This window comes from Oncorhynchus keta, chromosome 7, assembly GCF_023373465.1.
Source record: "Oncorhynchus keta strain PuntledgeMale-10-30-2019 chromosome 7, Oket_V2, whole genome shotgun sequence".
NCBI classification, from domain to species: Eukaryota; Metazoa; Chordata; class Actinopteri; order Salmoniformes; family Salmonidae; genus Oncorhynchus; species Oncorhynchus keta.
Window position 1 is genome coordinate 11,151,733 of NC_068427.1, and position 13,572 is coordinate 11,165,304.

Below are 13,572 nucleotides of genomic sequence, written 5' to 3' on the forward strand. Positions count from 1 at the left end.
TTCTGATTGAGAGGGGGTCAAATACTTATTTCCCTCATTAAAATGCAAATCAATTTATAACATTTTTGACATGTGTTTTTCTGGATTTTTTTGTTGTTATTCTGTCTCTCACTTTTCAAATAAACCTACCATTAAAGTTGTAGACTGATCATTTCTTTGTTTGTGGGCAAACATACAAAATCAGCAGGGGATCAAATACTTTTTCCCTCACTCTATATCCTCCAAAAACCGGCTTCCCGGACATTTTCACTTAAGTGTAACCATACTACTTTGACTAACAATAAGGTTATTAAGGATCGTCCAGTAATATAATATTTGAATAAGAAAACACTTAATTAAGGCCTAATTATGGCTAATAAGACATAAAGGCCTTATTAGCTGCTAGTATACACACATATACACTACGTAGGCTAATATGTGTACCTTAAAATAAAGTGTTACTGTCCTTTCTTACTGGCACTGGCTTTGTTGATAGCTTTTTTATTGAGGAAAGCTTTTTACTTGCAATAACTGGGATATTCTCTTACACCTTAGTTGAATCGACTGGCTGTAAGTCACTATGGATAACAGTGTCTGCTAAATTACTTAAATATAAATATCTAACCAATATCCAAGTCCACGGGGCTGTCCAGAGGGTGGTGCGGTCTGCTCAACACATCACCGGGGGCAAACTACCTGTCCTCCAGGACACCTAGAGTACCCGATGTCACAGGAAGGCCAAAAAGATCATCAAGGACAGCAACCACCCGAGCCACTGCCTGTTCACCCCGCTATCATCCAGAAGGCGAGGTCAGTACAGGTGCATCAAAGTTGAGACCAAGAGAGTGAAAAACAGCTTCTATCTCAAGGCCATCAGACTGTTAAATAGCCATCACCAGCGCATTAGAAGGTCCTTGACTTCACTGGCCACTTTAATAATGGAACACTAGTTACTGTAATAATGTTTACATATTTTGCATATGTTTACATATTTTGCATATCTCATATACAGTGCCTTGCGAAAGTATTCGGCCCCCTTGAACTTTGCGACCTTTTGACACATTTCAGGCTTCAAACATAAAGATATAAAACTGTATTTTTTTGTGAAGAATCAACAACAAGTGGGACACGATCATGAAGTGGAACGACATGTATTGGATATTTCAAACTTTTTTAACAAATCAAAAACTGAAAAATTGTGCGTGAAAAATTATTCAGCCCCCTTAAGTTAATACTTTGTAGTGCCACCTTTTGCTGCGATTACAGCTGTAAGTCGCTTGGGGTATGTCTCTATCAGTTTTGCACATCGAGAGACTGACATTTTTTCCCATTCCTCCTTGCAAAACAGCTCGAGCTCAGTGAGGTTGGATTGGGAGCATTTGTGAACAGCAGTTTTCAGTTCTTTCCACAGATTCTCGATTGGATTCAGGTCTGGACTTTGACTTGGCCATTCTAACACCTGGATATGTTTATTTTTTAACCATTCCATTGTAGATTTTGCTTTATGTTTTGGATCATTGTCTTGTTGGAAGACAAATCTCCGTCCCAGTCTCAGGTCTTTTGCAGACTCCATCAGGTTTTCTTCCAGAATGGTCCTGTATTTGGCTTCATCCATCTTCCCATCAATTTTAACCATGTTCCCTGTCCCTGCTGAAGAAAAGCAGGCCCAAACCATGATGCTGCCACCACCATGTATGACAGTGGGGATAGTGTGTTCAGGGTGATGAGCTGTGTTGCTTTTACGCCAAACATAACGTTTTGCATTGTTGCCAAAAAGTTCAATTTTGGTTTCATCTGACCAGAGCACCTTCTTCCACGTGATTGGTGTGTCTCCCAGGTGGCTTGTGGCAAACTTTAAACAACATTTTTTATGGATATCTTTAAGAAATGGCTTTCTTCTTGCCACTCTTCGATAAAGGCCAGATTTGTGCAATATACGACTGATTGTTGTCCTATGGACAGAGTCTCCCACCTCAGCTGTAGATCTCTGCAGTTCATCCAGAGTGATCATGGGCCTCTTGGCTGCATCTCTGATCAGTCTTCTCCTTGTATGAGCTGAAAATTTAGAGGGACGGCCAGGTCTTGGTAGATTTGCAGTGGTCTGATACTCTTTCCATTTCAATATTATCGCTTGCACAGTGCTCATTGGGATGTTTAAAGTTTGGGAAATCTTTTTGTATCCAAATCCAGCTTTAAACTTCTTCAAAACAGTATCTCGGACCTGCCTGGTGTGTTCCTTGTTCTGCATGATGCTCTCTGCGCTTTTAACGGACCTCTGAGACTATCACAGTGCAGGTGCATTTATACGGAGACTTGATTACACACAGTCATTTAGGTCAACATTGGATCATTCAGAGATCCTCACTGAACTTCTGGAGAGAGTTTGCTGCACTGAAAGTAAAGGGGCTGAATATTTTTGCACACCCAATTTTTCAGTTTTTGATTTGTTAAAAAAGTTTGAAATATCCAATAAATGTTGTTCCACTTCATGATTGTGTCCCACTTGTTGTTGATTCTCCACAAAAAAATACAGTTTTATATCTTTATGTTTGAATCCTGAAATGTGGCAAAAGATCGCAAAGTTCAAGGGGGCCGAATACTTTCGCAAGGCACTGTATATATATATATATATATATACTGTGTTCTATTCTACTGTATTCTATTCTACTGTCCAAATACTTATATATTCTATATTCCATTCCTTTACTTTAGATGTGTGTGTATAGTTTGTATTGTTGTGGAATTGTTAGATATTACTGCGCTGTTGGAGCTAGAAACACAAGCATTTCGCTACACCTGCAATAACATCTGCTTAACATGGGTATGTGACCAATAAAATGAGATTTTATTCGATTTTTGATTAGAACCAAGTTTATTCTTTGTCCACTAGATGGCAGGCTGTCCTCAGTTTAGTTGATTAAAAGCTACCCTGCCCCATAAGACCAGTGTTAATAGTTGTTTTGTGACATGCAGATTGTTATCAGTCACTACCAAGATCAAAACATCATAAGAAGCAAGGTATATTATTAGTCATTTTTCATTAATAGCGTTATTTTTAAATCCATCCTATGCAGGCTACCATTTAAATACCAATTTTTCAAATATATTTCCACTTGTAACAGCATAGCCGAGCTAGCTAGCTACACTTCCACGTGCTTTACACAAAGCCAGTGTTAGGGAAGCTACTCTGAAAATGTAGTTTTCCAAGCTGCCAGTTACTTCACCCTGGATAAAGTTAAGCTACACTATAGCTATCCTTAAAAAGAAAAATAGAGTTTACTTAACTAAAGTTACTTACAAACTACTTTGTGAAAAATTGGAATATCTAAATCAAATCTAAATCAAATCAAACGCTATTGGTCACACACACATATTTAGCAGATGTTTATTGCGGGTGAGGCGAAATGCTTATGTTCTTAGCTCCAACAGTGTAGTAGTTTCTAAAATGTTCTGAATCTGAAAAGTTACAGAATACAAATGGAAAGAACAGACATCTCTGGAGTCAGATGTGAACAGAATGTGTCATTTATCCGATTCAATGAAACAACAATGTTTCAAGTGAGAAGAGGCAGTGATGCTGAAAAAAAGGACATTGTTGCCTCTTCACCCACATTTTATTTTCATTTAGCAAAAAAAAAAAGTAGTGTCTATTTCTGGTAGTTAGCTACACTGCTACACGGCAAAACAGTAATGATTAAATACTGAAAGCACCTACCAAGCTACTGCGAAATGTAATTCATTAGTCAAACTACAAATACAGTGGTTCACTACTCCCCAACACTGCACACACATAGCATATTGTTCTATTGTTGGTTACAATGAAAATGTGTCGTATTTGAAAACACATCTATTCAATTTCCTAATATAACCAAAAGAGGGAGACATTACATAAAGAATATGGCCTAAAGACGAAACTCCCCTGTGGTTCTTACCATATTTCACCAACTCTCTATGGCTCTATTACAGTCATTTGTACACTTGGGAAAGATCCAAGTAGTATTTCACTAGATTCGTTTTCAAATGTATTACTGTGCTTCGTACATTCCTATTGAAGTCAACCGGACACGCACGTTTGTCTCTCAATGCCTTGTTTTTACGTTTTCAAATTAGGCTTAATCGATCTCCTGTTTCAAAACGGATGTTGTCTTAACTTAATGAGATGCCCCCAAAAAAGCTGAGATGGAAGCCGTGTGGTGTGTTGACATGGTCAGGCGATGGCAATGGAGTCAGGGGCTTGTTTGTGTGTGCTGGTGGGCAGTAGTGACCCAGGCTGAGCTCAGTGGTGAGTAGGGCTCCTTTCTGCTAGAGAGTGTCTTATTCAGCCCTAAGCCGATCTCACCATGCATGCTCCCCTCACCAGCTTTCACCTAAATCTGTCACACAGATTTGACACTGTGTCACTCTGACCGTACTCCGAAATGACATGTAGGCTATATAATGTGGGATATTGTGCACATTTACAATCCGGACTTCTCTTAGAGCGTTTAATATGTATATATTTTTTAATTCCATGTGTGTGAGAGCTTTATAACCATCAATTTAGATAAAACAATAAGGAGAACACACGAAAGAGAAGATTGAAGATTGTATTTGGGTTTAGGCATGACCCTTTCAACAATGAATGAACCTAAATGTGGTCATATGTCCCATATTAGATAATAGCCTGACGATATGAAGAATCATATATTTGGGAATAATTCATGGATTTAAAAAATACATATTTGATCAAACAAATTCTATTTGCAGTCTGGAGTTTGAAATGACAGTGCCCAGTGTTGCCACGAGGAGGCTGTACCAATCTGCATGTTTTCATATGAACACAATAGTGCTTTAAAGTGTGGCACTGGCCACACTGCAGGAAATAGAGCACGGTGCATTGTTTCTTTATGTAGGGCTACAACATAATTAGCCTGAATTAGGCTCATAGTTAGTTGTGTATGAAAAGAGAACTGATATCTTAATCCCCTTTATGCCTTAACACAGTTGTTGTCTCCAACTGTAACAACATGATAATGTATATAGTCCAGGGCATTATGCAACACCACTTTGTGCACACTCAGATTCATTATCTAAGGACAGGACAGCAAATTGTCCATTTTAGACAATGTCAAAATGGCAAGCATTAGCATATGTCAGAAAAATATTAGGTAAAAAAATATTTCACATGAACAAAATGAATGTTGCAAATATGCTATATGTTAATATTGCCATTTCAACCAGTCCACTGCATCAAAAAAGAAGAAGAATTCCATGCATGTAACGTCTTATACCTGTAGGTAGGCTACACGACATTAGGTCCTACGTCTTGCATCTCTAAACAGAGGTTCGTTTACTCCTCCGGGAGGATATGGATGTAGCATTAATATACATCGGCTTTGCTATTATTTCACAACATCCACATCCGTTCAGAAACATTTAACTATCCCCCTGTTGTTCTGCATTGACATCCAAATTATTTCGAAAGACATTTGCTGTAACGACTGGCTAATATTTTCCCAATAAGTAAAAGGTCTGTGTCCATTCAGGCTTGTCTTGTCTGTCTGCTTCTGCTCTGTCTGTGAGCTGCCTGCTGTAAATTGAAATCCTCTGTGATAAGTGCTTGAAGCTCTCGGAAACTTCTGGAATCTGAGCGCTGAGAGAGGAAAGTGGACCGGGGGTTGCCCATCACACTGGGTTCATGGGCATATAAACCATCACTCCCACACCCCTCTCCCTCACTCCCTTTCTCTCCCTCTTTCATCTGCAGTCTTTACCGGATCAAGTGGTAGCTACTGGCCCTCATGGCCAGCAAGCAGGGTTTTCTCTCCCCAGCTAGCATGGCTTTGACTGTTTCTAGTGCATGACAAAGAATTGGGTTGTCATCGGGCTTTACTGAACACAGCAACCGCACAATTAATAAACAGGCAAAATGGTTTATTCCTGTATCAAGACCAAATGTCTTGTGTTTATTTCTGCTTGTATTTCACCTGCTTTTTTAGAAAATATTCTAATCTGTTTCCTACAGGCTCAGAAGGACCCTTATAATTCACTTATCCCATTTTAAAGTAGTATTTGTGGACACCTGCCCCTATGGGAATCTGTGGCGCTTTGAAAAGAAAACAGGTTCAAACTGGGCAAAAGCACTTAGCAGGAACCCGGCAATAATCGCTCTTTTCCACAGGTAATGAGTTTGATTCATTCTTGACCTTTGAAAACTTTTCGCTCCTCTTAAGCATTTTTTCCCCTCCCCTACCTGGAGATAATACAGGCATGCTAGCAATGTGTTGCCCACTACAGTATTTTACATGGCTGACTTATGGAATGCACATACCATTTCTACTGGCCATTGTAACAGGCCACAATTTTAAACTATAGTTATGATTTTTCGGCGATGAAATTCAACGTTTAACTTTCAACATGACATGATTCAGTAACATCAGGATCATATTGTACATGTTTCATAGCAGCAAAGCAGTGGGCAACTTCTGTCTGTGCCTAAAATGTAGGGATTGTTGTGTTCATGTTTTCGGGACGGGTGTTCTTTTCTTTGATGCATCATAACCTGGAAACCTTCCCAACAGAAGGCAGAGACAAGTTTCCTTGGATAATGTCGAAAAAATGGGGGAAACGAAGGCATGGGTCTAGAGTAGAGTTGTGATTTAGAGCTGAGAGATGCACCATCCCCTCTTTCCAGCGGAGGCCCTCTTGGGGTTGATTTTCATTCTCTCCTTGTACTATTAAAAAGGCCTTCCACTCTCTTCACTGGGCGCACCTTGCTGTTATAACTGGCAGAAAATCATTTATCAATGCCTCTCGTCGGCGGCTAAGGCCTTTCGCTGTGTATATTTTTCCATTATTGATTGTGTGTGTAATGCATCGCAGGAAGAAGCATGGAGATATGGGGTTTTCCCTCACTCCCGTTGGATGGCCAGGCCAGAGCATCAGGTAACTTTTTTGTTTTGTCTCATCTTATTTATCAATGTTTGAACCTATCATAGTTGCTTTGATAGGTAGTCTCAAACAACAATATACCTTTTGTGTATAAAGCTCGGAAATACAGTACCTATTGCATACGCATGTGATGGTCATGGTACAAGCTGTTAGTTGGAGCAACAAACTGAAAGGCAGCGGTGAAGGTCACTGTCCCCTCTGTTGTTTAATTTATTTTATTTTCAAAGTGAGGGGAGGTGGCCTTGCTGTGAGTGTTAGTCATTGATGTGCCTATGGTCCACCCCCCAGTGCTGCGGCTGTCTGTAGGAGTACCTTCGTCCTTCTCCTCCTCGCTCAAGGCTCTCATTGCTCAAGAGGCTTGGCTCACTGTGTTTGTCTAACCGTCCTCTTTTTGTTTCTTTTTTTTTTTTTGGAATCTGTGAGGGTGTGGCTAACGGACCTCTGACCTGGGGTCAAAGAGAGCCTTCAGTTTCCTCAAAGCTCTGCCACAGACTCGTGCTACTTCCTACTGTTCGAGGCTGTCTAAAGCTGAGACTGGAGTTTCCTCTCTTCACTCTTGTCTGTTCTGGATTGATGGTTTGGTTGGCCGTTGCATGTGTTAGCCCCTGACTATCCACGGGACACTAGTGGGCTAAGAATGTATTATTCTCAAAGTAGTATTGTCAAATATTAAGCTAAAAAGCAGGTGGAGTTATTTTAGTGAGAGAAAAAAATGATCAGACAATGCAAGGCTTTGGTAATAAAGGGTACATGCCCATGTCGTGCTGTGCGGTGGGCTGCAGATAAGCTTCAACCCTTCTTGCTATCCAACAAGTGGTTCTAAACCCATGTAGATTATTTAAGGATTGCAGGGTTTCCAAAGTGGCTTTGGCAATTGTTGACATGGGACGGACTCTTACTTTCCTTCAATAAAATAGGATAGACATAGAAATACGCCTTGGGAGAGTTATATTATGGTCAACATCCATGTACCTTTAAAAGTTGGGTATTTAGGAGACTAAATTGTTTAATTAACAGCTAATTAATGGTCCTATTTGCAATTGGCAAACATCCCCCTCTTCAAGTTCAAGGTAAATGGAGTGTATTCCCTAAAGGATCTAGTAGAAGCCCAGAGCCCTTTATCAAAGCTGTCTGAAATATTGGCACATACAGTAATCTGTCCCCATTCCGTATTGATTACTTGCTTTGTTTTCAAGTTATGCCGTAAACAGGGTAAATAACGACAGATTTGAGTCGGGAGTCCACACGGAGACATATGTTTAGATTTAAGCCTTCAAACCCTACACTTTCCCGATACTGTATGCGTAGCAGCTGTCTGCATCAGAAGCTAACGAGCGCTTGGAAAATGATTATAGCCTCCTCCGTTTTTTAGTGTTTTTTTTTTTACCCTGGAGAAAGTGGCAGTACGCATCATCTCAGGAATAGAAACCAGGCTGCTAGTGAAGCACAGAGGAAATGCGTTGAACTGAATTGGTGATAAGTGCTGACAGGAGAGGTGTGTCGGTGTACTCACTGTACCGACGGTTTATGAAGTAGACAGAGTTGAGGTGTAGCAGTTTGTACAGCCGTTAGCCAGCACTGTGAATATGATTGGTGGCAGCGGTAGGAGGCTGAGAGGGAGAGCAGAAAGGACTTGGTACACTAATATGCAGACCAGCAGTTATGCAGTATGTTCACTGAAGAGGGTGTGCACAAACGGGGCCTGGGATGATTAGCAAAGGCTCTTACATTCTGGTAGTGCACACATGCACGCAAACAGGAAATAATGTGTGAGTAACAGGAGGGAGAATGATGAATGTGCTAGAGTGACTAAATTAAAATGGAGTGTAAAGAGTTGCTGCAGGTGACCGGGATTTTTCGTGTGGGGCTTGCACATTATTTTTCTCCGACTTTTGAATTAGAGCTTGAGTGTTCCAACTTTCTTCAACTTTATTAATGTTTTTAAGATGTGTCTCCATAAGTGCAGTTACTTGACAGAGTTTTTTATCAGTGCTATATCACCATCTGGGATGCATGGCTAAGCCAGGCTTCCAAGGGCCAGCATTACAACACTTTCTCTGCTGGCTTTGTACTGGATGAAGAAGTCATAATCCTCAAACAGACTTAAATTCCTCCGGAAAGGCTCTTGATCCTGAATTCACTCATTTTCTTCAAACAGCCTTCAAACAGACTCCGAAAGAGAAGGGGATATTCGGGGGAATTGGCTGCAGTTCTTGATTGAAATCTGCTACAAGTGGACACCGCCGCCTCAGACACACACACACACACTCCTCCCCAGCCGTCCCCTCCTGTCTGTTGGTGGAAACCTGGGCCAGGTCGTCGTGACGCTCTCTCTCTCTGAGCTCCTAATAAAAGGTAAACTTCTCCAAGGCCCGGGAATTGTGTCAATCACGGCCTGTGTTTTCGCAGCGAGCCCAAAGCCTCCCCTCCTCCCTGTCAGAGGCTGTTATCACGTTCAAAGCCAGATCAGAACGCTGTTTGTTCTGCGCTTTGGTTTCACCCACACAGAGGATTCAAAGAGGTACAGGTCTATTTGAGAGTGTATATTTCCTTGCCGGAGAGAGACCGTGTTTGTCTTGCCACGTTTGTCAGCTCGTATTTCAGCCGAGGGCTTCTATTACAACTAAACACCACCCTATATCAGTTGAATATTGCCAGGCTTCTTTGAATCACATATTGAGTACAAGCGGTGTGGGAAATAATTTGGTTGTAACGTACTTTATGAGTGTGACTGAGTTTGTAACGGATCTATTCACCCTTCATTCCGATTTATTCAGTCGCGGTACAATAAAATAAAAAATAACAACCCCCTCAGGCAAACCCCTTGTAATAGTACACTCTTCCAAATGGAAATGACCCTCATGCTTATATTTCTGACCAGGTATCAAACCTAGGTCGTCCAAGCTAGCCCGCTGAGCTAAAGCCTAGGCATTAGGTCTCAGGCAAGCTTCCTCAAGGAGTTCTGTTTTCAGTATATTGTAATGGCGTCTCCCAGTTGAACTTAGGGCTTTGGCAGTTCTGTATATATGGCGTGGTTAGATGAGGTTGAACAGTTAGATGAGGTTGAGGGCACCAAAACTTTGCAAACTTTCCCAAAATTCCCAGGTTTTCCAGGGTTAGGGTTATAGGGTTAGTTAAATCTTCCATCTGGGGTTTCTGAAGAACCTAGGATTTTGGGGAAAGTTACCTGAATTGTGCAACCTTAGGGAGGTTGCTTTGCCTCCCTGGATGTGAGGGGAAGAATGACATTACAGAGCTGACCCAGGTAGCTAATACTTGGAAGATGGAGATTCCTCTGGTTCAGCTTGTCTGGAGTGTCTTCTTAGTTATGTAGGACCTCAGATAGAGGTTTCATGCAATATAATACTTTAGTATGATACACTAGTTACAGAAAATCTAACTTAACTCTTTTGTATATCAGTTATAAGTTTTGAGCAGCTCAACATTGATTTATTCCTATGTATACCATAGTACATGTATCCCTTTATTGCTGTTTATAGACCAATTTGTATGTTTCCTTCCATACTGGCATGTTAGTCACAGCTGGCAAATATGTACACTCCAAACCAAAACTGGTTATAGGCATTTTGATAGCAATCCTCGTTATTAGCTATGATAATGAACCACTTTGGTCGCAAAATCATTACAAAATCTATTTGACTACAGACCTTTGAATAAGTTCTCTATTGTCTTTTCTATCAGCGAACATCATTAAATGAAATCGGGCACATCCCCGACATGGTCCCACACATCCAAAAGGAAAACAATGATGGACCAAAAGGGCTATTGAAGGCATCAGTAAGTTTGCTGGACAAACTGCTGGATCTATCCACATGGGCGGCTAGGGAAATAAAAAGGTATTTTGGCTCTTATTGACCCTGCAGCTGGGCCTGCTGCTGTTTGTTCTGCAGCCAGGAAGCACACACAGCATTGTGGTAGAGCGGGGGATGTGTATCTAAGTGATGCACAAATAGTGTAGGTTTGGCAGCGCAGATGTTTAGTCCTATTGTTATCATTTGGATCCCATTTTATTAGTTGGCTATGTCTTGGGAAGTCGTTGGGTCAATTCATGTCTCTCGCAGCAGCAAATGTGCAGCTATTCATATGCAATAAGATTAAAGCCAAGCAGTTCAGAACGCTTGGACAAGCACCATTAATCCTTCAGTCCAGGCATGTCCGTTTTTTTATTAATGCTTCCATGCAGACAGACAGACAGACAGACAGACAGACAGACAGACAGACAGACAGACAGACAGACAGACAGACAGACAGACAGACAGACAGACACCCCATGCATGTTAAAAGTTAGATAGAAAGGGGAAAAAACAGAAATCCCTGAGAAAACACTCCATAAAGGGCTTCTGATAGACCCCCTTGTAAATAAACCTTTAATTCAATTCTCACTGACACGTACCATGTACAGCTGGTGACATCTTGCCGCAGCATTCATTCCTTGTTGACACATGCCTTACTTTTCGGACGACTCAAAGCAAACATATAGCGAGCTGCACTAAATTTGCTCAAGAACGAACAGGCATAACAATTCCACATCGCGGGGGAATCAAGCATAGCAGCTAATGTGGTTATTATAGCTACCAGTTTACAAGGGATCCTTCTGAGATTTTACGGAACAGTGTTTTAAATGGGCAAATATTGACAATATACAGCCCTCATATTTTGTCAAGATCTGTTTCACCGCAGAGGAGATGACAGTGAGTTGGGGACAGTATGGCTGACGTAGGTCACAGGAACTACTCTGACTGTTCTCCTGTAGGCCCCTTATTCTAGCATTTCCTCCACTTCCTCCTGGGATTGTTGTGGGGGACCATGTGGGATTGTGGGGCTGCAAGTCATAGGACGGTAATGGGACAGAGCCCATGGGGGGGGCTGCACTGAAGGAAGACTGACACAAGTGGAACTCAGAGAAGAGAGAGAGAGAGAGGGAGTGGTGGAGCATTCATAAGGACTAGTCCACCAGTGAAGTTATAAAATGGAAACATACCTCTCCCCTGACAGCTTGATCAACCCCCCCCCCCATGTTGTGCTTCTTGTGATGTTGTGCTGCTGAGATGTGGACTGGGATGGTGTCCCTAAGGCTTGTTGTTTCTTGTCAGAGATTAGATTGAACCGAGGCGTTCTGGTTCATAAGGAGATGCCTGTACGGGGGGAAGGTTGTGTTGTACTCACTCACTGACCAGAGCTTCTGAGACAGTTACTTTTCATTTGTACTGGGAGATTCTGCACAGAATTGATCATGGTTGACCATGACATTCAATTACCGATTATTTTATTATGTTAAAAACACATCAACCTAATTGGAATGGGTGAAAACAGTTAGCCTTCACAATCATCTGAAATGTATTGTTAATTTACAAAAAAAACTATGTTTTTTAACCATCCACCAGGGTTTCCTCTGCTGCAGTTAATTGGTCCACCAAGTGCACTGATTTCTGCATAGTGGGCATCTGTGATTATCTTCCCCTGGCACCAGTCATTAAAAACATATACTGCACACAGCGAGCACATTGTCCCAGGGTAGACAGAGGACTGTTCATTTGACTTTGGCCAATGTATATAGGGTAAGAGCTGCTCACGCGTTTTAACACGTGTGGAGACCTTGGAAAACTCTTTTGATTCGTTCATGAGGCTCCAGTCGAAGCTCGATCACATTTTCCAGATGGTTGCACAGTACACTTCACCAGAGGTGTTTATTAAGAACCTTTTAAATGTAACTCAATGCAATATAAAAATGTAATCTACATGATCCCCAAAAAGTAGCTATTTATCATGAGAGGGTCTTTAAACAATAACTCGTAATGTTGCATACTCCAGGAAAGGTTTAAATCACACCTCACAGGCAGAAGACACGTACTCCTGTGTCCAATCAGGGCTACCGCTCAATGCAAACCATTTCAATCTATGGTGTCCACATATTGATCTACAAAGGAAAATGTCGGAACCGGTAGCAGAACCCAAAACAGGGGACTTTACATTTCATTAAATGGTGATGACAGCTTGGAAAATCAAGGGGTTTCAAATGAGACGTCCCTCATTTACAGGGCCTTCAGAAAATATTCATAGCCCTTGACTTATTCCACATTTTCTTGTTTTACAACCTGAATTAAAAATGGATTAAACGTGTTTTTTTTCTCTTACACATCTACACACAATACTCCGTAAAGACGAAGTGAAAACATGTTTTTAGTTTTTGCAAATGTATAAAAATGAAATACAGAAATATTTCATTTACATAAGTATTCACGTCCCTGAAGCAATAATTTATTGAAGCACCTTTGTCAGCGATTACATCTGTGAGTCTTTCTGATTAAGTCCCTACGCATTTTCAGGTCTTGCCATTGATTTTCAAGAAGACATAATTCAAAACTGTAACTCGGCCACTCAGGGACTTTCACTGTCTTCTTGGTAAGCAACTCCAGTGTAGATTTGTAGATTTGGCCTTGTGTTTTAGATTATTGTCCTGTTGAAAGGTGAATTCATCTACCAGTGTCTGGTTGAAAGCAGACTGAACCTAGTTTTCCTCTAGGATTTAGCCTGTGCTTAGGTCCATTCCATTTATTTTTTATCCTGAAAAACTTCCCTGTCCTTAACGATTACAAGCATACCCATAAGATGCAGCCACCACTATGCTTGAAAATGCGGAGT